This window comes from Castanea sativa, chromosome 2 (genome assembly GCF_040712315.1).
Source record: "Castanea sativa cultivar Marrone di Chiusa Pesio chromosome 2, ASM4071231v1".
In the NCBI taxonomy this organism is placed as follows: Eukaryota; Viridiplantae; Streptophyta; class Magnoliopsida; order Fagales; family Fagaceae; genus Castanea; species Castanea sativa.
Genome location: NC_134014.1, coordinates 49,989,564 through 50,014,335, shown reverse-complemented (window position 1 = coordinate 50,014,335; position 24,772 = coordinate 49,989,564). Strand labels below are relative to the sequence as shown.

General features: G+C 33.0%; 1 protein-coding gene, 1 long non-coding RNA gene and 1 pseudogene across 2 annotated transcripts in view; all 3 read right to left on the bottom strand.

The window, feature by feature from the left end:
• LOC142625627 (polyadenylate-binding protein 2) overlaps window positions 1–24,772 on the bottom strand; it is a 101,033-nt gene that overhangs the window by 33,577 nt on the left and 42,684 nt on the right. The gene's annotated exons all lie outside the window — the stretch shown is intronic.
• LOC142625469 (uncharacterized) lies at window positions 13–24,053 on the bottom strand (annotated as a pseudogene).
• On the bottom strand, window positions 12,557–13,262 carry LOC142623650 (uncharacterized). The gene is made up of 3 exons (XR_012842175.1): window positions 13,186–13,262; window positions 12,887–13,081; window positions 12,557–12,664 (listed from the first exon to the last, which is right to left on the bottom strand). It is a non-coding gene; the product is annotated as an uncharacterized LOC142623650 (long non-coding RNA).

Genomic DNA, 24,772 nt, shown 5'->3' with positions numbered 1-24,772 from the left:
TGAAGGTGTGGTTTATGGGTTCTCTATGATCTATTTCAAATGCTTGGGAGGTCCATGTTCCAAGAGCTTTAACGACGCTTAACCTTTTCAACAGTCTTTACAATTCCCAAAAATATAAGTCGATATAAAACCACCATCCCAAACAAAATAGCAAGATCAATCCATTTAGAATATCCCATCTCCACCTGCCAAGTGTTTCGCAAGATTTCTTCACCAGTGATGGTAGGTGGTCCATTTGCTAGGTTATTAGGGAATGTTAATCCTTCAAACTCATTCTTGTAGAATCCTTGGTTTGCATACTTATGGAATGCAATGTAGTACATTGGGTATCTCCAAAAAGGTTTAGGAAGATCATTCGGCAATCGGAAGAAACCTCCATTAAGCATCATCACACCTTGTATTCCAGCACCAGTAATGATACCCATGAGGAAATCTGGCACTATACTAGCAACAATCATCATTAAGCTTTCAACCAGCATCATGCATACAAAGAGGACCAACGAAAAGTACGCAAAGTGTTCAAAACTCTTTTGAAGGCCGACTAGGTAATAGGCTATTGCTCCTGGAAGTAGAGAGATGATAAGCAAGTAAGGAATGGAAGAAAATGTGTTTCCAATCACATATGCGCCAACACCGTAGTGCCCATTCAATCTTTCTCGCCCAAAGATCTGATACATTGTTGAAGAATATAACAAGGTCAAAGTACATCCAATTAATTGATACAAAATTGTGTTGCATATAAAATCATTAGAGATTTAAAAAGTGACTAACCTTCATGTCCTCTACAAAAGAAGGAAATCCGCCAATTGCCATAAAAGTTAGAAAAGCCGCAACAAACATTAGCATCGAACCTCTTGCCTAGAAATTTAGGATAGAGTTAAATCAGATTATCATTTTGAAATAGTATAAACTTGAAATCATGACTTCAAGTCAAAAGTTCTATTATTTGGGGGTGTGCAAAATTGTGTAGATTAGAGTGTGCAATAAACATCACTTTTTGAAATAATCAATATTAGGTAGGATGTTTTCTTTTCAGAAAAATGATTTGTATATGTATATACGTATATTTCCATCAATTACCTGAATGGAACCAAAAGTGAAGCCAATGTCATGGAAGATAGTTCCAACGCATAAACACAATGCAATATAGATTGCAAGCCGAAGCCAGTAATAGCCTAGATCACGATACATGTTCACAAAGGATCTACTTGTCAGAACTAGGCATTGTGTAATGAAACTTGCTTGGCTTCCCTTCTTCTCCAAAGTTCCTCCCTACAAAACAAAAAACTCAGCCTCATAGTTACTTGTGTCTTTATAGGCGATGATTGATGAGTTAGCATTAAGTCATTAACAATAATAGCTATAAACTTTTGTACCTGTTGGCATATCTTAAATACCAGGCGCTGAACTTCTTGGAAAGTCCCAGATGACTTGTATGAATTGGCGAGAATATTAATGACTTCCTCAGTGCTTGTTGTGCCATCAGGGCCTTGTATGATGCCCTAGTGTTCAAAAGCAAAGGCTTTACATGAGTTTTAAACAATTTGTGTACCCCATGGCCATGATGATTATATTCAAGAGTAGGGATGGTAATGAGAAAAATATATATATACTTACTGCATCAAAGTCCTTGTTGATAGTTCTAAGATAGTGATCAGATGGGTTTCTCAGAGTTGGGCATGGGAAGCCATTGGAAGCAAAAAACTGCATAGAAATTACATATAAACATTTCATAATTATTTGGAAACAATTTGTTTGATGCATGCTAATAAGATTTTATTTTTTAGTCCTTTTTTTCCATTGAAAAAGGAGAATTCAATAAGGTTAAACAAGGTAACAAAAATGTTGATTTTACATGCATTGTAGAAGAAATTATTGTTGTACCTCTTTTGCCATTGAAACGGACCCAAAATAGACTGTCATGCCAGTAGAAAGGAGGCAGAGATTGCTGAAGAGCTCAAAAACTTCACTGCTTGGTTGATGGATTGATGCAATAACAGTCCTTCCATCTTGACATGCTAGCTTAATGATGCGGCTCATGACATGGAAAGATGCTGCACTGTCTAGCCCACTAGTAGGCTCGTCAAGGAAAAGAAGCTTTGGGCGTGTCAATATTTCAATACAAATGCTAACCCTTCTCTTTTGTCCACCACTAAGGCCTTTTATGCTCCACCCTCCTATTCTTGTGTCCATTGAGTCTTGCAAGCCCATCTCCTTTATGGTCATCTCAGCCCTTTCTTTCTTCTCGGATTTTGACATTGTATCCGGCAGTTGGAGTTGTGCAGAGTAGTACACAGCTTCCCTTACTGTAAGTGTTGTCATTAAGGTGTCATCTTGAGTCACATAGGCCTAAATCATGGAAAGTAAGAGAGACCATTATTACAACATAAAGAAATCAAGGGCAATTTGTGAAACAAATTTTAGTGGGGGAACAAAATCAAAGCCCAGTTTAGGTACTGGTTTTACACTAAAGTTCTAATTTATCTAAAAATGATGTATTATTACACCAGCTTTACAATATAAATTGATGTGTCATCAATGATATAAATGGTAATTTAAACATTTACTTATTGTGTTTAGATATGATAAAAATAGTAATTTAAACATTTACTTATTGTGTTTTACTATGTCGATTTGTAAGCCTACACCATGATTTAGCTCATAAGGAATAACTGTTGCTGTGACATGGAAATTGAAAGTTCTTGAATAAGTAGAGTGATTCACAACACATGCATGTTTCATTTACCTCATTAGTCATCAACAAAGTCATAAACAGATCATTTTAGGGGTTAATATGATGATAGCATTAAAAAAAGTGTAAGATGTAGCACAAATTTAGCTCTGGATCCAAAAAAGCCACATTATTGTTGTGGTCGTTCTTAATTAATGATAACAAAGCCAAAGGTCTGCGTTAATACATTTAAGAGAAAGTACTATTTTAACAGACCAAGAACATTATAATTCATATACGTAAACACAATAAGCACATATGAGACCCGGCCCTTTTTCAAACACCGAAGTTCCAACACAATAAACACATATGACTCTTTTTCACGTACCGAAGTTCCAAAAGCAAGAGTTTCTTTGCATCCATTAATGAAGATCTTCCCAGTTTGCTGCGTATTTGAACTTAATCTCCCTGCAATAATTACTTGCTTAAGTTATGAGTAGTAGTTTTCTCTCTCTAGTTGAACTTAATCTCCCCAGATGCTTATTAATTTATATATATATATATATATATATATATAAAATTAATAACCATAGACATTAGTAAATTACATTTAACTATTTATATATAAATTTCACGAATAAGCACAAATTTGTATAACTACCGCACACTCTTGGTGCAATGGTCACTTCACAAGTATAAGTGCTTGTGGGTGTGGGGGGCAAGGGTCAGGGTTCAAGTCTCCAAGAGAGAGTTTCACACACATATACACTTAGATTAGGTTAGAGTAGAATTCTATCTTGTATCAAAAAAAAAAAAAAAAAAAACACAAATTTGTGTAAAGAATTAATTCTATGGTTTTTGAAAGGAAATTGTATTAATTGTTCTTTTTTTTTTTACTCTTTGATTAAATGTAATTTTTTTTTGGTAGAGGAGATGCATTAAAAACTAGAGAACCAATAAATTTGAAGTACAAAACTTGTTACAGAACAGCAGTAGAACACACCATTCAAATTCAAATGATGAAAACCTAACAAATCCATAGGTGAACTATCATAAAACATAAAGTAAAAAGAGAATATGTCATCTAATGGTGAAATTAATTCTCAAAATATTAATCTTAAAAAAAAAACTTATAGAGTGTTGTAACATCATAAGAAGTTATTCCACGCATAACTTAATCCAAACCCTTGTTATATCTCTTTCTCCAAAAAAAAAGAACCACCCTTGTTATATCACGTACAATTATTGTATGTATTAACTTTACTTCAAAGTAAATACTACAAGACAAGAGATGTACATATAAGGAATGCGCATAATCTTTTATATATATATATGTATGATTCAATAGAATATATGTATAATTCAACAGCACAACAACTAGATTAGTATACTCTACCTAAACTGTCACAATCACTATCATTTAAAGCTAATTAGTCAATACATATATAAGTATAAACTATTGGGAAAAGTGAATGAATGTTCTAAAAGACATTGAATTAAATATATTTTTAAGAATTTTTTTATAAAAAAAGAAAAAATAATTAATTTTTTAATAGTTTTAATATTTTCATAAAAGTAGTGTCTCACTGTCACACACTCTTGACATAATGGTCATTTCATAAATATAAGTTCTTATAGAATGAGAGGAATTAGTTGAGATTCAAGTCTCCAAAAAAAATTTTTACACACTTATACACTTAAATTATTCTATTACATTCATTAACAGAGCCTAAAATGTTTTGGTATAGCTTTTTAATAACTATTGATAAGATTTTAGCTTACTAAAGAAAGAGAGTGACGTCAAGAGTAAGCTCAAATGAAAGTTATATATGATTACAACTTATAAATTTAATAATCTACAATAAAATAAAGCATAATACTATTTTTAAATTCCACTTTTGACTGGAATAAAAAAAATTCCACTATTGACTCGCCAGCAAATAAAATGTATGCATTTCCCCGAGTAAAATAGCATAAAACTTGTGCCATTTTATGCTGGCACCAGCATTACTCCATCTCCTCTAGCCTGTCGCTTTCAACCACTACGAAGGATGAGAGTAAATGGCACTTCCAAAAGTCGAAAAGATCATATCATCTTGGAACAGAAATTGGGAAGCAGTACCTATATCGAGGTTTATTCTACTACTTTCCTTCCAAATAAATTAAGGTTCCTGAGCACTTATTGTTAAAAATTGAAAATTGAAAATATTGTAGTAAAATAATTTTTAATTGTGTGAATAGTGCTGCGAGATCCATTTTTAATAAAAAATTGCTAAAAAAGTATGTGAACAGTACGCACATAGTATACGTACAGTATGCGCACAGTGCGCACACTGCACGCTTGTCCCCGCAGCAGAGAAAAAAAAAAAAAAAAGGGCAAAATGTGAACGCAGCAAAAAAAAAACTGAATCCAAACCCTTTCTAAGGCTGAGTTTGGATACGGATGAAAAATTATGCGACTGCGTTCAGCGTTTTTTTTTTTTTTTTTTTTTTTTTTTTTTTTTTTTTTTTTTTTTTTCCTTCTGCTTCACGCGTTTCACAGGAGAAGCGGCTACTGTTCATGCTACTGTGCATGAACAGTAGCCGATTTTGTTGACTTTCAGCAAATTTGTGGGTCCCGTGTACTGTTCACGGGACCCACAAACTTCACTTTTCAGATTTTTTAAAATTAAAAATGGGACCCACGGCACTATTCACACATTTAAAAATTATTTTGGTACAGTGTTTTCAGTTTTCAGTTTTCAGTTTTCAGCAATAAGCTGTATCCAAACGGACCCTAAGTGTCCCTTTAGATACAGTTTTTTGCCGAAGAATAAAATCTAAAAATAATAAAAAAAAAATTTAAAAATTACTATTTACCAAATTTTTACTGTTTATAAGTCTAAATATACTGCTCATAAATAATAAACATTGCAAAAGGCGCTGATTCATTGATAAAAAAAAAACAACAACAACAACAACAAACGCAGGAGTTAGACGCAAACGCAGGAACCCAAGCAAGTGATTTTGAAATGTTGGTCAATAATTGTTAATTACCTGCCAAAGAATCCAAGAGAGTCGACTTGCCACAGCCAGAGGGACCCATGATAGCCAGCATCTCTCCAGGTTCAGCATACCCAGTCAGCCCCTGAATTATAGGGCGCCTCCCTTTTTTCCCATCAGGCACTGTAACCCACAGATCCTTCCATGTCAAGAAAAGTCCTTCCCTATTTGACACAAAACCAGCAACGTAGTTGTCCTGTTCTCCTCCAAATGATTTTGTAAATTGAGAACCAGACCGTGGAGACGATGATGATGATGACATTGATGCCTCACGAGTCTCTAAATGGTGAGGACCAGGAGTGAAATGAGCAATGTTAAATGGGAACATTTGCCTAGTACTATCTTCTTCTCCTGAAGATACGCTTTGCATCTCTAAATCATCATGAAATCCTGCACTTGTCACAGGATCTTTCAGGAGGGATTTTGTTTGAGTTGGGCTTGGTGTCCATCGTGGGACATAAACTGGAGCAGAAGAAGAAGAATCCATGCTATTTTTCTTGCTGTAGAGGCGAATTTCTAAGGGATAGATAGAGATAGACACAGAGCTGTGTTGCGTCGACGTTGGAGTATTGCATTATACGTTTCCACCAGTATTTAAACATTTAAAAAAGGTTTTTTTTTTGGGGTCAATAACGATGTGAAAGTTGAAACATTGACTAGTATAAAACAAAAGGGTTCTATTCTAATTAATTCCAAGCGCTGTGACCTGGCCACGAGGCAGCACAATCATTTGGCAGCCACCGATGGCGGTAGTGGGAATGCACACGTACCCAATCTATTATTTATTCTTGATATTTTGTTCTTTATGTACCCACGTATTTGTGAAACAGACTGCGGCACACGCCCATAAGAAAACTGAACCTGCAATTAGAGAACTTTTATAAACTAAAGAATCAATAAAGTCTCACTGGGTTGCCAAACAAGAATAGTCTAAATGAAGATGGCGTCAAAACTTTCCTAGAAATTAAAAAGAATAAAGTTCAACAGTACACATTATATGTGAGATTAGCTTGGCATTTAACTCATTACAGAAGGATCACTAGTGGAGCCAAGATTTTAGTTGAGGGAGGCAAGATTAAAATAGTATTAAAAGAACATTAAGTATTTTTTTCTTCTAATAATTATGTGTTACTTATGGGGACCACTAATTGGATTGCAATTAAAAAAAATGGGATAAACAAAATTTTCACAATACTTTCATATAATAAATCGTAAGTGGTAAGTTGTTATTGGTTCAAATTTTACCCCACCACTGAAATTATTTTTTTACTTACTAATAACAACTAGTAACAACTTGTAGCTTAATTTGTTGTGAGAGTGTTATTAAAATGTTGTGGACATAAAATTTTTCAAAGCTAAAACGACTATAAATTCTACAGTAAAAAGTTCACAAATTATGATTGATGACACGTAGGTGATGAGGATTAAAAGACGTAGGTGACGGACCCATTTAAGTAAACATGACGATGTTAGATTGGCGGGTTGATAGTTGACGGATCCAAGGTGCACGGATAAAAGGTGGACGGATCCAGGGTCACGCGACATCCATCTTATTTAATTAATCTCCAATAAGGACTCCTCAATGAAAATAACTTGTGTTTCACGATTTGCCATAACTCATAGAGTTGTAAAGCGGATAGAACTCTAACTAAGGAGGATTCCGTAATATACGCCTATTAATGAAGATCTTTCCTATAAGGCAGTGCCTTGGTGCGGAAGAAATGGAGGCCGACTCTACTATAAAAACCCATAAACCCTTAGAATACAAGATACGCATAATTCATCCTAGTTTTGACACTTTAGAGTTGTGAAAATTTCTAACTTGATCTTCGGAGGGTTTTTGGCCGGCACCACACCGGTGCTCTCTGTTAGGTCTTCTCTTTTTGTTGTGCAGGTATTGTTTCGAACTTGTGAGGACCTTGTGACTAGCTGGTGGTTTTTCATCATCATCAACACATAAATTTGTAAAATTTGTAGTATTCATAACATTGTTCCACAAGAAAATGGTTGTGAGTAGTAAACTAAAAAATATGATTGAAATAAAAAAGGAATAATGAAATGGATGAAGATGTATATGGTGAGATAAAACTAATGAGAATAGTAAATTTGGTGAAAAAGTGATGATTTGGTATGTGGGAGAAATTTTTTTTTCCTACTTTCTTGGTGTTAGGGGTTTGTACATGTATTAAAGTTGGAGTCTTTTTTTTGTCAGGGTAAAGTACCAAAGAATAGTTCATAATATGCCTACTTCAAGGATTTTTTTTTTCAAGGAGGTAAGGGGGGCAACTGCCCCGCTCGACCCCCTGGCTCCACCCTTGACCCCGATCCACCATCAACAACACAACCACCACCCACCGATCTGCCATATCAAACCATGAGACCCACGGAGGCTTGATTCAAGGGAAGAGAGATCAAAGAGAGAAGGAGAGGGAAGAGATTTGCTCAAGCCACCAAACCCACGCCGCCGCAACCATTTGCCCACGCCACCACACCACCAGACCCTTGCCACCGTACCACCTGACCGATGCCGTATGATCTGAGATACACCAATGCATGGGCACCAATCCACATAGAGAGAGAGAGAGAGAGAGAGAGAGAGAGAGAGAGAGAGAGAGAGAGAGAGAGAGAGAGAGAGAGAGAGAGAGAGAGAGAGAGAGAGAGAGAGAGGTTGAAGGAGAGAGAATCAGAACTAAAAAAAAAAGAGAAATGAAAAAGTGAAAGGAAGAGAGAGAAAAAGAGAGTAAAAACCAATATAAAATGTTTATAATCTTGCTGCAGGATTATCATAAATTTAGGACTGTGACTAAGTTGTAGATTTTTTACAACTAAAAATGTGAATAATGTGTCATTTTAGTTGTGTGATGCTAAAATCTTAGTATTGGCGTAGGCATTTTGTTAAAATGCTAAATTTACCATTAAAATGCTAAATTTACCATTACAATATAGCAAAATAGGCTGCATCAGTGAAGGCAAAGCCAAATTTTTTGGCTTTTGAGTTATAGTGCGCAACCAAAGATAGTTGTGATGGTTGTGCATGTAGCTAAGATGGTAAAAGAAAAAAAATTATTAGAAGATATATTATTTTATTGTGTTGGTGGTAATCGTTATTGTTTATTGCAATAGATATATTATTTTATTGTGTTGAATGTTAAAATGAAACCAATAATGTTGGTTGTTCTATAAAGTGAGATGGTAAAATAAATAAAGTAGGTTTTTGTGATGTCAAATTGCTAAATTTTTGGCATCTTCAATCTGATACTTTGATAACTCTTTTTAATTTGTCAACTAAGTGTGCATTTGGCATTGACTTAAAAAGTCAGTTTTTTTACTATTTAGATTATTTTTGCTATCATTTATGGGTCTTATTGCACTTTTTGGTACTATTCATGGTCTCACTATATTATTTTAGCCTTATCTACGGTATTTCTAACAAAAAGTTTTTAGTTTCAGCTAAATAAGCTGTTCCCAAACGAACTTTTAATTACGCTTGTAACTAGATAGCTGACCCAACTCAATGGAACCAGTATCTCCTATTTTAAAAATACTATTTTGTTGTGAAGATGTATTGTAGAAATGCTTTTATTATATGTTTGTCTTTTTTTATTTTTTTATATTCAATGATTAAAATCTTATTCATTAAATAAAAGAATAATACTAGAGATATAAACTATTTTACAAATTTTTTTATAAATTGCTAACGAGTGATTATTGGTAAATGAAAAAAATATTATTAATAATGGGTTTAGATTAAAACCAATAAGAAGTTTGTCACATCAACATTTTATAAAAATATTGTAAAATAGTTTGTGGTTGTAGCATTACTCTAAATAGAATAGTTTCACATTTTTTTCTTCCCTTTTTGATATTCCAACTTCTTCTCCTTCAAATCTTGTTTTCCTCTAACGTTCCAATTTGTTGATTTTTAAAGTATAGTATATTTTAAGGCCTAGTGGTTTTTGAGGTGAGATTCATGAGTTCTTTAATTCGAAACCTTTAGTTAGTATCTTGAAAGAATTTTTTGGTTCAAAACTTTTAGTGAGTATATCTTGGAAGATACTTGTAAAAAGTTAGTTTGATTAACCAAAAGACTGGCATAAAGCAAAGTTTGATAGCGCTCACTCTGTACACCAAGGACGGAGCTGTTCATTGACTAGGGGGGCAGTGGCCCCCCCTAGATTTTTTAAAAAAGTTCATAATATATACATTCTTAATTTTTTTTAACATTTAGGTTCAAGATAATTACTTTTGGCCCCCCCTCTTCCCAACTATTTACAAATTGACCCTTAGAACCCAGCCAAAAAAAAAAAAAAGTGATGGCCTCTCCATTGACAAACAAACAATATCCCTAAAAATAAGTAATAAATCCTTGAACTGTGAGATATAAAAATTAAAAAAAATAAAATAAAATAAATAAATAAAAACATCTTTGGCATTCCGTTCTGCATTTTTCTTGAGGAATGAGGAGGCAACTCAAAGAAATTTACTAGACACTGTAATATCCGGAAAGTCACGCACTCTACTCTGTTTAGAATGTTTATTTGAGAAAGAAAAAAGATTTGTACTTAGACTACTCTTGCTCACTCTTATTTGAAAATTAATTAAATAAATAACGAAATGAACTAATGGAAACATTAATTTTTATAAGATAGTCTCATTTAGTTAGAAGTCAAGAAATTTTTTTTTACGTATTTTTTGCCCCCCCTAAGTGTAAAGTCTGGCTCCGTCCCTGCACACAACCCAAAAGGCAAGCATTCGGGTGTGGTGAATGGTGATCCTTGACCATTAAAGTTGGTAGCGGCTTTGGCTTGCACCTATCTACGTATATTTTTTTAAGCTTACTCAAATTTTATTTTCACTTTTTTACTGTTAGCCTTTGCTATTGAAATTTGAAAGTTGAAACCCCCCACACACATTAGGCCAATGGCTTTGTTTTAGAAGCTTTACTTTTTCAATTTTCAACCTTCTATCTGTAGCTCAGAATTCTCATCCTTTCAAGCTACTTGCCTTCCACCCCAACCTATTTAAGCTACCACCGATGCTCTATGCTTACCTTTACGCTTAGCATTCAACTCCTCCATTTTTCTTAACAGAGTCTTAAGCTTGTTTGAATCTTAGCAAAAATGACTTTAAAATCATATGAGTTACTAAATTCTTTTTCTCCCCCCTTTTTTTTATTTCTATACATTTATTTATCCTATGTGTTATAATTTTCTTTTCCTTTAATTTTAAACCAATTGAAACTTCATAGGATATGTTCAAATTTTCATTTGGGCATTATCATCATCATCTCTAGTTTCATATTGGCCTATATGATTTTTAAAAAAAAATTCTATTAATATTATTCCTTCTTGTAGATGTAGTCTAGTTTTTAATTTCTACTAACATCACTTTTTTACTTTTAATTTCTACCATCATTATCATCATCATCTTCATCATCTTCTCTAGTTTCATATTGGCTTATATGATTTTAAAAAAAAAAAATTCTATTAATATTATGTCTTCTTGTGTAGATGTAGTCTAGTTTTTAATTTCTACTGACATCACTCTTTTACTCTAGTTTCATATTGTCTTAAATGATTTTTTTTTTTTAATTTTCTATTAATATTATGTTTTCTTGTAGATGTAGTCTAGTTTTTAATTTTTTATTAACATCACTTTTTTACTTACTAATAATCACTCATCAAATATCAAAAGTTTGTAATAATTTGTGGTTTTAGCATTTTCCTTATTATATTCATATATTTAATTTCTTGAATGTTATGAACTTATGGTTGTTCAAAGGAATAAGAGAAACCTAAGGTGGAAATGACCTTAAGATACTCAATTGATCATTTGGTCATTTAGTTTTATTAAGTATTAGAATATATTGATAAAACTATATATATATATATATATATATATATATATATATATATATATATATATATTCTACTTCAAGTTTTTCATGAATAACTACAAATACGATTTCACTCCCTCCTTCTCCATCCCTTATGTTTTCTGTCTATATTATCTCAAAAAATAAAAAACTGCAAATATGATAGTTTAAGCTTGGCCCCAAACAGAAATTCTCGGATTGGCCTCTGAAGTTAAGGATTGAATATTAGCTAAGGGTTCTCTGCGATCTGTTTCGAATGCTTGGGAGGCCCAGATCCAAGAGCATTAACAACCGGCTTAGCCTTTTCGACAATCTTTACAATGCCCAAAAACATAAGTCGATATAAAACCACCATCCCCAACAAAATGGCAACATCAATCCACTTGGAGTAGCCCATTTCTACCTGCCAAGTGTTTCGCAAGATTTCTTCACCAGTTATGGTAGGTGACCCACCGGCTTGGTTATTAGGGAATGTTAATCCTTCAAACTCATTCTTGTAGAATCCTTGGTTTGCATACTTATGGAATGCAATGTAGTACATTGGGTATCTCCAAAAAGGCTTAGGAAGATCATTTGGCAATCGGAAGAAACCTCCATTAAGCATCATCACACCTTGTATTCCAGCACCAGTAATGATACCCATGAGGAAATCTGGCACTATACTAGCAACAATCATCATTAAGCTTTCAACCAGCATCATGCATACAAAGAGGACCAACGAAAAGTACGCAAAGTGTTCAAAACTCTTTTGAAGGCCGACTAGGTAATAGGCTATTGCTCCTGGAAGTAGAGAGATGATAAGCAAGTAAGGAATGGAAGAAAATGTGTTTCCAATCACATATGCGCCAACACCGTAGTGCCCATTCAATCTTTCTCGCCCAAAGATCTGATACATTGTTGAAGAATATAACAAGGTCAAAGTACATCCAATTAATTGATACAGAATTGTGTTGCATATAAAATCATTAGAGATTTAAAAAGTGACTAACCTTCATGTCCTCTACAAAAGAAGGAAATACGCCAATTGCCATAAAAGTTAGAAAAGCCGCAACAAACATTAGCATCGAACCTCTTGCCTAGAAATTTAGGATAGAGTTAAATCAGATTATCATTTTGAAATAGTATAAACTTGAAATCATGACTTCAAGTCAAAAGTTCTATTATTTGGGGGTGTGCAAAATTGTGTAGATTAGAGTGTGCAATAAACATCACTTTTTGAAATAATCAATATTAGGTAGGATGTTTTCTTTTCAGAAGAATGATTTGTATATGTATATACGTATATTTCCATCTATTACCTGAATGGAACCAAAAGTGAAGCCAATGTCATGGAAGATAGTTCCAACGCATAAACACAATGCAATATAGATTGCAAGCCGAAGCCAGTAATAGCCTAGATCACGATACATGTTCACAAAGGATCTACTTGTCAGAACTAGGAATTGTGTAATGAAACTTGCTTGGCTTCCCTTCTTCTCCAAAGTTCCTCCATTCTACAAAACAAAAAACTCAGCCTCATAGTTACTTGTGTCTTTATAGGCGATGATTGATGAGTTAGCATTAAGTCATTAACAATAATAGCTATAAAATTTTTTACCTGTTGGCATATCTTAAATACCAGGCGCTGAACTTCTTGGAAAGTCCCAGACGACTTGTATGAATTGGCGAGAATATGTCATTCAATGGTAAAATTCTCAAAATAAAAGGAGAATATGTCATTCAATGGTAAAATTCTCAAAATATTAATCTAAAAAAAAAAAAAAAAAAAAAACTTATAGAGTGATGTAACATTGTAAGAAGTTATATCACGTGTAACTTGATTCTAACCCTTTTTATATCATGTAAAATTATTGTATGTATTAACTTTACTTCAAAGTAAATACTACAAGACAAGAAATGTACATATAAAGAATGCAAATAATCTTATATATGTGTGTGTATGTATGATTCAATAGCACAACAAATAGATTAGTATAGTCTACGTAACTTGTCACAGTCACTATCATTTATAGTTAATTAATCAATACATTTATAAGAATAAAATATTGAGAAAAGTTAACAAATGTCCTAAAAACATTGGTTTAAATATATTTTTAAAAACTTTTTATGGAAAAAGAAAAAATAATTAATTTTTTTGATAGTTTTTAACATTTTCATAAACGTAGTGTCTGATTATCGCACGCCCTTGATGTAATGATCATGTGGAGTAAGAGGCAAGAGTTGAGGTTCAAGTCTCCAGAAGTAGAGACAGGGCAAGGATTTGGAGTTAGGGGGGGCGGCTCTGCTGCTAGCTGTGTGCAATAGTTCTGGCCTTTGACTCTACTGCTTTATTACTAAGGATTTCTGTTTAAAATTTTTCAAATGGCCAAGTTGTTTGTTTTGGGTAAAATAGATTGATTGGGCTTAATTTTTTAGTTTTATTATTGGTAATTTTTGTTGTTGGGCTAATTTTTTTGGGCTTGTATATTTTGTTTTAGATTTAATCTATTAATTTTTTATGGCCTTTAAAAGATGAAAAATGCTAAAACAACAAAATTTTTACAAATTGCTAATGTGGTGAGTGGTTATTGATAAGTAAAAAAATGATGCAAGTGCACAAATCAATAAGAATTTGCTACCTCAATAGTTTGTAAAAACGTTGGTGGCTATAACATTACTCTCAAAAGAATTGATGGCATTATTAAAGAGGGCAAAATGTAATTTTATTGAACAAAATTGCTAAAATTAGTACCTATTAATGTACTAATATTTTTTTTTTTATAAAAATTTAGGGGGAGCCATTGCCTGCCTAGTCCATTTACATCTAGAAGGGAGTTTACACACACACACGCACATATATATATATATATACACACACACACACACAGGCGCGTTCAAATTTACACCTGTCAGCAAACCCTAAAATTTTTTGTATAGCTTATTAATAACTATTGATGTTGACATAAGATTTTAGTTTACTAAATGAAAGTGAGTGACATCAACGATAAGCTCAAATGAAAGTTATACGTGATACCCAATTACAACTTATTATTGCCTTCTCAAAAAAAAAAATTTACAACTTATTAATTTAATAATTTATAATAAGAAAAGCATAAAGATTGTGAAAAAATATTTTATTTTGGCACCAGATATCCAGAGGTGTGGAGCATTAATGTTTTTGCACTAGTTAATAATACTTCCTCCGTCCCATTTAGTTTGTCCTTTATTCTATTTTGAAATATCCCAAAATATTGTCCTGTTTCTAATAATAAAAGTCATTAATTTACTAATATTCTTATTATACTCCTATTTAATTTTCAAAACTACCTCATTTGAAAAGAAATTTAATTTTTTGATAAATTTATTTAAGGGTGGTTTTGAAAACTAATACATTTTTAAAAGTTAGACAAGACAATAAATAATGTTCTTTTAAAAAAATTGATTTTTCAAGCCAGACAAACTAAATGAGACGCAAGGAGTAATAATATTTTTAAATTCCACTTTGACCAGCCCACAAATAAATGCATGCATTTTCCCGAGTAATTCTGGTGGCACCTAAAATGCCACCAGCATTTTCCCTAGTCTGTTGCTATCAAGTTTCAACCACTACGAAGGATGGGAGTAAATGGCGTGCACTTCCATAAGTCAAAAAAATCTTATCTGGAGTTGTGGGCAAAGTTATTGTCAGTTGTGGGTAAAAATTGTGTAATTGAGTTTCGCACCCAAATTTTTTTTGTCATAATTGAACAGAAATTGGGAAGCAGTATATCGAGGTTTCTTTTCTACTTTTCTTCAAAATAAATCAAGCCCAAGTGTTTTTGAAATGTTGGCCAAAAATTGTTAATTACCTGCCAAAGAATCCAAGAGAGTAGACTTGCCACAGCCAGAGGGACCCATGATAGCCAGCATCTCTCCAGGTTCAGCATACCCAGTCAGCCCCTGAAGTATTGGGCGTCGTCCTTTTTTCCCATCAGGCACTGTAACCCACAGATCCTTCCATGTCAAGAAAAGCCCTTCTCTATTTGACACAAAACCTGCAACGTTATTGTCCTGTTCTCCTCCAAACGATTTTGTAACTTGAGAACCAGACCGGAGAGACGATGATGATGATGATGATGATGATGATATAGATGCCTCATAAGTCTCTAAATGGTGAGGACCAGGAGTGAAATGAGCAATGCTAAATGGGAACATTTGCTTAGTGCTATCTTCTTCTTCTGAAGCTACGCTTTGCATCTCTAAATCATCATGAAACCCTGCACGTGTCACGGGTTCTTTCAGAAGCGACTTTGTTTGAGTTGGGCTTGGTGTCCATCGAGGGTCGTAAACTGGAGTAGAAGATGAAGAAGAAGAATCCATGCTATTTTCTTGCTGTAGAGGCGAATTTCTAAGGGGTAGACAGAGATAGATCCACAGAGCTGTTGTGATCGATGTTGGAGTATTGCATATTTTGCATTACGTTTCCACCAGGATTTAAACATTTGAAAAAGGTGTTTTCTTTTAGTGTTTTTATTACTTTTTGGGTCAATAATAATGTGAAAGTTGAAACATTTAATAGTATAAATTATAAAACAAACAAATGGGTCTATATTCCTAATTAATTCCAAGCGGTGTGGGCTGGCCACGTACATATGCAGCAATGTTTTGGCAGCCCATGCCTCTTGAATGCACATGTTTTTATTCTTGATGTCTCATTAATCTATTATCCATGCCGATCCAACTGTCAACTGATTAAGCATGGGTTTGGATTGCAGGAAAAGAATGGGCGTCTGGGTTCCTTTTTTTTTTTTTTTTTTTTTTTTTTTTTTTTTTTTTTTGTCTTGCGTACTGTCTACACGACCGAAATTCAGTAAATTTTATTTTAAAATTAGATCTTATAATACTATTTATATATTTAAAAATTATTTTGTTACAGTGTTTTTAATTTTTAATTTTCAGTAATAAGCGGTATCCAAACGAACCTTACTCTTTTTAATTTGTCAGCTTAACTAGGCTTGACCCTAGATAGCTGACCCAACTCAATGGAAATGGTATCTCCTCTTTTAAAAATACTATTATGTTGGAAAGATTTGTATTACTTGAAATGCTTTTATTATGTGTTTGTCTTGTATTTTTTTTCCCCTTTTGACATTCCAATGATTAAAATCTTATTCGTTAAATAAAATAGTTCACGCTTTTTTTTTCTTCCCCTTTTGATATTCCAACTTCTTCTCCTTCAAATCTTGTTTTCTTCTAACGTTCCAATTTGTTAATTTTTAAAGTATAGTATATTTTAAGGCTTAGTGGTTTTTGAAGGCAAGATTCATGAGTTCTTTGGTTTGAAACTTTTAGTTAGTGTGTATATATTTTTTTAGAGAGTTTTAATTTATAGCGTCCGCCCCTGATGATGCTCTTTATTATCAGACCAAGATATCAATCGGTTTTTGGTGTAGGCGGGGATTGAATCCTAGATCTCTTATTCAACCATCAGAGACTTTATCAGTTGAGTTAACTGGAACCCACAAACTTTTAGTTGTTATCTTAGAACAGTATTTTGATTCAAAATTTTTAGTTAGTATCTTGGAAGATACTTGTAAAGAGTTAGTTTGATTGACAGAAAGAATGGCATAAAGCAAATTTTGATGGCAATCACTCTCCACACAACCTAAAAGGCAAGCATTGGGGTGTGGTGAATGGTGATCCTTGATCATCAAAGTAATGCGGTAGCGGCTTTGGCTTGCACCTGTCCACACGTGTTCTTTTCAAGCTTACTAAAATCTTATTTTCACTCTTTTACCTAATTTGCTATTGAAATTTGAAAGTTGAAACACCCCACACATATCTGGCCATTGGCTTGCTTTAGAAGCTTTACTTTTTCAATTTTCAATCTTCAATCTGTAGCTCAAAATTCCTATCCTTTCAAGCTAATTACTTTCACCCCACCTATTTAAGCTTCCACCGATACATTATGCTCACCTTCCCACTTAGCATTCAACTCCTCTATTTTTCTTAACAGGGTCTTGAGAGCTTATTTGAAACTTAGCAAAAATGACTTTAAAATCTTTTTTTCCATTTCTATATATTTATTTATCCTATGAGTTATAATTTTATTTTCCTTTAATTTTAAACCAATTGATACTTGATAGGTTATGCTTTATTTTGGCTTCTATATATTCAAACAACCACATACGAAATTGATCTTATTTTTATTATTTTTATTTTTATCTATAGTTTCATATTGGTTTATATGATTTCTTTTATTTTTAATTTCTATTAATAATATGTCTTCTTGTTGTAGTACTCTAGTTTTTAATTTCTACAAACATAATTTTTTTACTTACTAATAATTACTCATCACATCGGCAGTTTATAAAATAGTTTGTAGTTTCAATATTTTTCTTACTATATTCATATGTTTAATTTCTTGAATGTTATGTACTTATGGTCGTTGAAAGGAATAAGAGATACTTAAGGCGAGGGAGGAGGGAGGAATGACCTTAAAATACTCGATTCGTCATTTAGTTTTTTAAGTATTAATAAGTATTATATATTTGACAAAACTAATATATCTATATACACACACATTCTACTTTGAGTTTTTTATGAATAATTGCAAATAAATAGTTTAAGCTTGGCCCCCAAACAGCAATTCTCGGTTCTACCTCTGAAGTGAAGGATTGAATATTAGCTAAGTGTTCATTGTGATCTGTTTCGAATGCTTGGAAGGTCCAGAGATCCAAGAGCTTTAACAACCGGCTTAACCTTTTCGACAATCTTTACAATGCCCAAAAACATAAGCCGATATAAAATCACCATCCCCAACAAAATAGCAAGATCAATCCACTTGGAGTAGCCCATTTCTACCTGCCAAGTATTTCGCAAGATTTCTTCACCAGTAATGGAAGGTGAACCACCGACTTGGTTATTAGGAAATGTTAATCCTTCAAACTCATTCTTGTAGAATCCTTGGTTGGCATATTTATGGAATGCAATATAGTACATTGGGTATCTCCAAAAAGGTTTAGGAAGATCATTCGGTAGTCGAAAGAAACCTCCATTTAGCATCATCACACCTTGTATTCCAGCTCCAGTAATGATACCCATTAGGAAATCTGGCACTATACTCGCAACGATCATCATTAGGCTTTCAACCAACATCATGCACGCAAAGAGGACCAATGCAAAGTAGACAAAGTGTTCAAAACTCTTTTGAAGGCCAACAAGGAAATAAGCTATTGCTCCAGGAATTAATGAGATGATAAGCAAGTAAGGAATGGAAGACAACGTGTTTCCAATCACATAAGCGCCAACTCCATAGTGCCCATTCAATCTTTCACGCCCAAAGATCTGATATATTGTTGAAGAATAAATATAAAGGTCAAAGTATGTGTAGCAACAAAAAAAAGAAAAAGAAAAAAAGAGTAGCTTTTTATTACACACGTTAAAAGGCAACTAAAACTATGATTTGAAGTCAAAATTTTCAACGAACAAGTCATAGTCTCGGTTGTTTTTTCGTATGTGTAATAGCTTTTATTCTATATAAAATTGTCTTTCTTATATGAAATTATTTAAGATTTAAAAAGTGGCCGACCTTCATGTCCTCTACAAAAGAAGGGAATCCACCAATTGCCATAAAAGTCAGAAAAGCCGCAACAAACATCAGCATTGAACCTCTCGCCTATAAATTTAAAATAGAGTTGAGCATGTAGTAGATTATTGGTTTCAAATTATCAATTAGCTTTGGAATGATAATTTCATGTAGTCCCTGTTACACATAATAGAAGATTTATTATATTCATCCATTACCTGAATTGAGCCAAAGGTGGATCCAACGTCATAGAAGATAGTCCCGACACATAAACACAACGCAATATAGATCGCAAGACGAAGCCAATAATAGCCCAAATCACGATACATGTTCACAAAGGATCTCCTTGTTAGAACTAGGCACTGGGTTATGAAATTTGCTTGGCTTCCCTTCCTCTCCAAAGTTCCTCCTTTCTACAAAACAAAGAACTTAGCCTTAGTTATTAACTTATATATTTCTTTATAATCTAACTCTCTTTCTTTTCAGTTTTAAGAAGATAATGATTGATCAATTAGTATTAACATTAATAACTACCTGTTGGTATATCTTAGATACCAATTGTTGAACTTTCTGGAAAGTCCCGGATGACTTGTATGACTTGACGAGAATATTAATGACTTCCTCAGTCCTTATTATGCCACCAGGTTGCCCAATGTCCTAGTTTTGATAACGAATGGTTCACAATTTGTCATCCATGATGATTATATCAATTATTAGCGGGATGGTAATGAGAAAAATCTATATACTTACTGCATCAAAGTCCTTGTTGATAATTCTAAGGTAGTGATCAGATGGGTTTCTCAGAGTTGGGCATGGAAAGCCATTTGAAGCAAACAACTGCATAAAAAGTTTATATATACCTAGAATTCATAAATTTATTTTAAACAGTTCATTTGATGCAAGCTACAAAGATTTTATTTTATTTTTTATTTAGTTATGAAAAGAAAAAAGATGAGCTCAATAAGGTTTAAAAAGGTGAGAGACAATATTGATTTTGCATGAGTGTATTGTAAAATAAATATCCTTATACCTCCTCTGCCATTGAAACAGGACCAAAATAGACTGTCATGCCTGTAGAAAGGAGGCAAAGATTGCTGAAGAGCTCAAAAACTTCACTGCTCGGTTGATGGATTGATGCAATAACAGTCCTTCCGTCTTGACGAGCTAGCTTAACGATTCTGCTCATGACATGGAAAGATGCTGCACTGTCTAGCCCGCTAGTTGGCTCGTCAAGGAAAAGAAGTTTTGGGCGTGTCAATATTTCAATACAAATGCTAACCCTTCTCTTTTGTCCACCACTGAGGCCTTTTATGCTCCACCCTCCTATTCTTGTGTCCATGGAGTCTTGCAAGCCCATCTCCCTTATAGTCATCTCAGCCCTTTCTTTCTTCTCAGATCTTGACATTGAATCAGGCAGTTGGAGCTGTGCTGAGTAGGATACTGCTTCCCTTACTGTCAGTGTTGTCATTAAGGTGTCATCCTGAGTCACATAGGCCTAAATCATGGAAAGTAAGAAAAAATCAAGGGCAATTTAGGAGGCATTTTTTAGGGGGGAAAAAAATCACTGCACATTACATATCCACAGGTAAACATAATACACACATATGACCCTTTTTACATACCGATGTTCCAAAAGCAAGTGTTTCTTTGCGTCCGTTTATCAAGATCTCCCCAGTTTGCTGCGTATTTGAACTTAACCTTCCTGCAATAGCCAGTTGCTTATCAATGACTTCCATATTTAAATCAGTGGAATTTACTGATGTTTTATATTTCTATTTTCCTCCTTCACTTGGTTTCCAAAGCCCCACACCCGTATCAGGGCCGGCACTACAAAATTTGGGGCCTAAGGCAAAAATTTTATATGGGACATTTTTATATGCAAACATTAATTAAACTAAATTATATAATACTAATTAAATTAAGACTAATTTTATGTAAATACAGAAATTGATGAATAATACTAGCTAAACTAAGGTTAATTTCATATAGAAAATTGAATATCATAGTTGAACCAAAAGGAACTTACTTTAACTTGGATATATGACTATGCATAGCTAAGTACAGTTGTAATCTAAATTTTAATCTTATATATTCTTTTTAAGGGAAAGATATAGATAGATATTATTTGGTGTGTGGCTTAGTAGAAGATTAGTTTACAAAAATTAAGGTCTCAAATTATTAAAGGAGATTAGTTATCATTGATGATTTATCACATTTGCATCATTTTTTTAAAAAAACATCTTAGGGTTTCAATTGGTTTAAATTTTTATTTGTCTCCTATTTTAAAAGCCTTGTTAGAAATGAAAAAGAAAAATATTAAAAATACTACAAAATGTTCACAATAAATGTGATTATGACGGTAATTAATGAATTTCAACAACTTAATTTATTTGTGTTTGAATTATTTTTTTATGTGATTAATGACATGTTAGTTAAATTTATAGTAAAATTTGTGATATTCTTAGCATCACTCTTAAAAAAAGTACCAATTATTTAAAACATGTTATATTTTTATAAAATTTTGGGCTTTTTACGAAGGAAGATGGGGACTTTTTTTAGTAAATAAATTTTTTATTTGTTGTGGGGCCTTAGACCAAGGCCTAAGTTGCCTAGGCCTTGGGCCGGCCTAACCCGTATTACCACTTATGTAAATCTTTCATTTTGACTCTCTCTCTCTCTCTCTCATCCATCCCTTCTTCCCTCACACATTCCACGATACTGTTAATATCCTATTTCCAAACCCCTCAAACCCTCTATGTCTCGGTTGCATACTTTATTTACTTACTAACTTGTTTATTCATTAAGGCAATGAATACATGAATATTTTGCATTGAAATAATACGTAGATCTCCCATTATTTATGTTAAGTTATATATTCTTGTAATTCCCTTGCCTTTAGTACTGGCTTTATTCCATGTCAATTTCTTCTAATTTATGCTTAATTTCCTTGAATTTGTGAGCTTTATTTGTAATTGGGTGGGGCTTAAAATTTAGTTTGGAGGTCCATTAATTTTGAAGCTTCTAGAAGTAGAAGATTCGCAAGACCATGTCCCACAAAAATAGCATGTGGGTTGACTAGTACTGTTGAGTGTTAAGTTTTAAACTTCAATTGAAAATTGATTTCGTGAGATGACTTGCAAGACCTATCCTGTGAGTCCTCAACACAATAGGAAATTTTGCTATTTGGATTGTACCCTACCCATATTGAATATCTATACTCTCATTTCCCACTGTATATAGGAGATGACTCGCGACTCGCGACTCGCGACTCGCGAGACCTATCCTGCTATTTATTTGGTTAACTTTTTTTTTCAATGCTTAGTTAATTTGATTAATTACATAAATCCGCATAAATTGTTTAATTATCTTAATTAACTTAATTGTAATTCCCTAAAAAAAAACTTAATTGTACTTAAAATTTGGGGTCTAAATATTGCCTAGGTAATTAGGCCATTTATCTCAAATTACATAACTATCTTGAGCACAACCAATTAGAGAAAAAGAGTTTTAAAACGGCAGGGGAAGGCTATTTCTAATAGTTTCATAAATTTTGCATTTTACGTGCGTGCACTGCGTACGTAACGTGTGGATATCATTTCGCACATTTTTTTTTATATGAAAAAGAAGAAAAAGAAGATTGTAATGCAAAATTAATACTTGGAATTTGAGATGTACATTCTGAGCATAAAAAGAATTATGGGCCGTTTGGTTACATTGTTTTAGTAACGTTGTTTATATTTTTTTGAAATACGTGTGGGTGAAAAAATATATGAAAATACGTGTAATGCTGTTTAAAAACTGAAAACATATTGTTAAACTACTCAACCAAACGGTGCCTTAGAGATGTACATATATACCATACAAAAGGAGTGGGAATAACATTTTTTGTATGAACTTTAAATTCCACCTTGATTAGGTAACCAATAATATTATTGGAGAAAGAACTTATATTTTTTTAAACTATACCTTATAATATATTTGGTAGTCGGTAGAGTATACAAATTGTTCATTCTTAATTGTTTTATTTAGAAAAAAGAGAATGTATTTCTATTTCATAACTTAATTTTTTTTGTTATGATCAATAAATTTATTATCATGTCAATTATAAGAAAAAAAAATTATAATAATTTTACCCTTTATTATGTCAATTTCATGATTTATGACCCATTTGGTTAAAAATTTCTAGTATCATTATTTAAATATTGTAAAAATACATGTAAATTAAAAAATATTGTAAAAATATGTGATATAATATTTAAACTTTGAAAATTGTTATTTCAACAACCTTACTAAACCATCCTTAATATGTTGACTGCCATGACTGTGGATTGCTTTTCATTTTTGATGGCTATTAAATACTACTACTACTAATAATAATAATAAAAAGAGAAAGAAGAAGCAGCTATTTCTGAAATTGAAAGACTACCTGCCAAAGAATCTAAAAGAGTTGACTTGCCGCAGCCAGAAGGACCCATGATAGCCAGCATCTTTCCCGGTTCAGCGTACCCAGTAAGCCCCTCAAGTATAGGCCGGCGGCCACTTTTTCCATCAGGCACTGTAACCATCAGCTCCTTCCATGTCAAGAAAAGACCTAGATCTCTATTTGACACAAAATCAACTTCCTTGAATGCAAAGTAATTTTCTTGTTCTGTTGCCAACGTGTTTGTAACTTGGGAGTTTAGAGATGATGCTTTATGAATCTCAACGTGGGGAGCACTAGAAATAGCGAAGTCATGAGCAATGCTAAATGGGAATAACGTTTTGTCTGTGGTACATCTCGAGCTGCCATCTTCTTCTCCAGAAGCTATGCTTTGCATCTCTATATCATCAAATTCTGCACTTGTCTTGGCCTCTTTCAGTATTGATTTTGATGGACTTGAGTTTGGTGTCCATCGAGGAACATTAATTGAAGAATCCATTCTATTTTCTTGCTGTAGCCTATAGGGTTGGAGGGAGAGAGAGTGAGAGAAAAAGCAATGCAAGGTGATATTTTTATAGTTTTTTTTTAAATACTTATTTTGCTCTTTCTCCTCGCTGGGACGTGAAAGATTTTTTTTGAGAATCTACTACAGGAAAGTTGAAACTTTTGTTATTAAATTGAAAAAAGAAGAAGAAGAAGATGTAGTTAGTAGATAATTTTGTATATATAATAACGTGATGTTTCTTCTACTTGCATTTATTAGATCTTTCTAATTAAATGAATGTGAGAGTATCACAAATATCATATCATCTAGTATAAAATGGAAACCCCTTAGTGTCTACAAGCAAGAGTCAAAAAGAACAAAAAGATGTAGTTAGTAGATAATTTTGTATATATAATAACGTGATGTTTATTCTACTTGCATATATAATAACGTGATGTTTATTCTACTTGCATTTATATTAGATTTCTCTAATTAAATGAACGTGAGAGTATCACCTTATCATATCATCTAATAAAAAATGGAAACCCTATAGTGTCTACAAGTAAGAGTCAAAATAATTTTTGGCAATAACCCCGTGTATCATTTATTTTGACTTGCAAAAAATTGATAACTCAGCTGTTTTGAAAATATTGTGATGACAAAAAAATGTTTTAACATTTTCACAAAAAAAAAATGTTATGTCCATGACATTATCACAACAAATTATAAGTAAT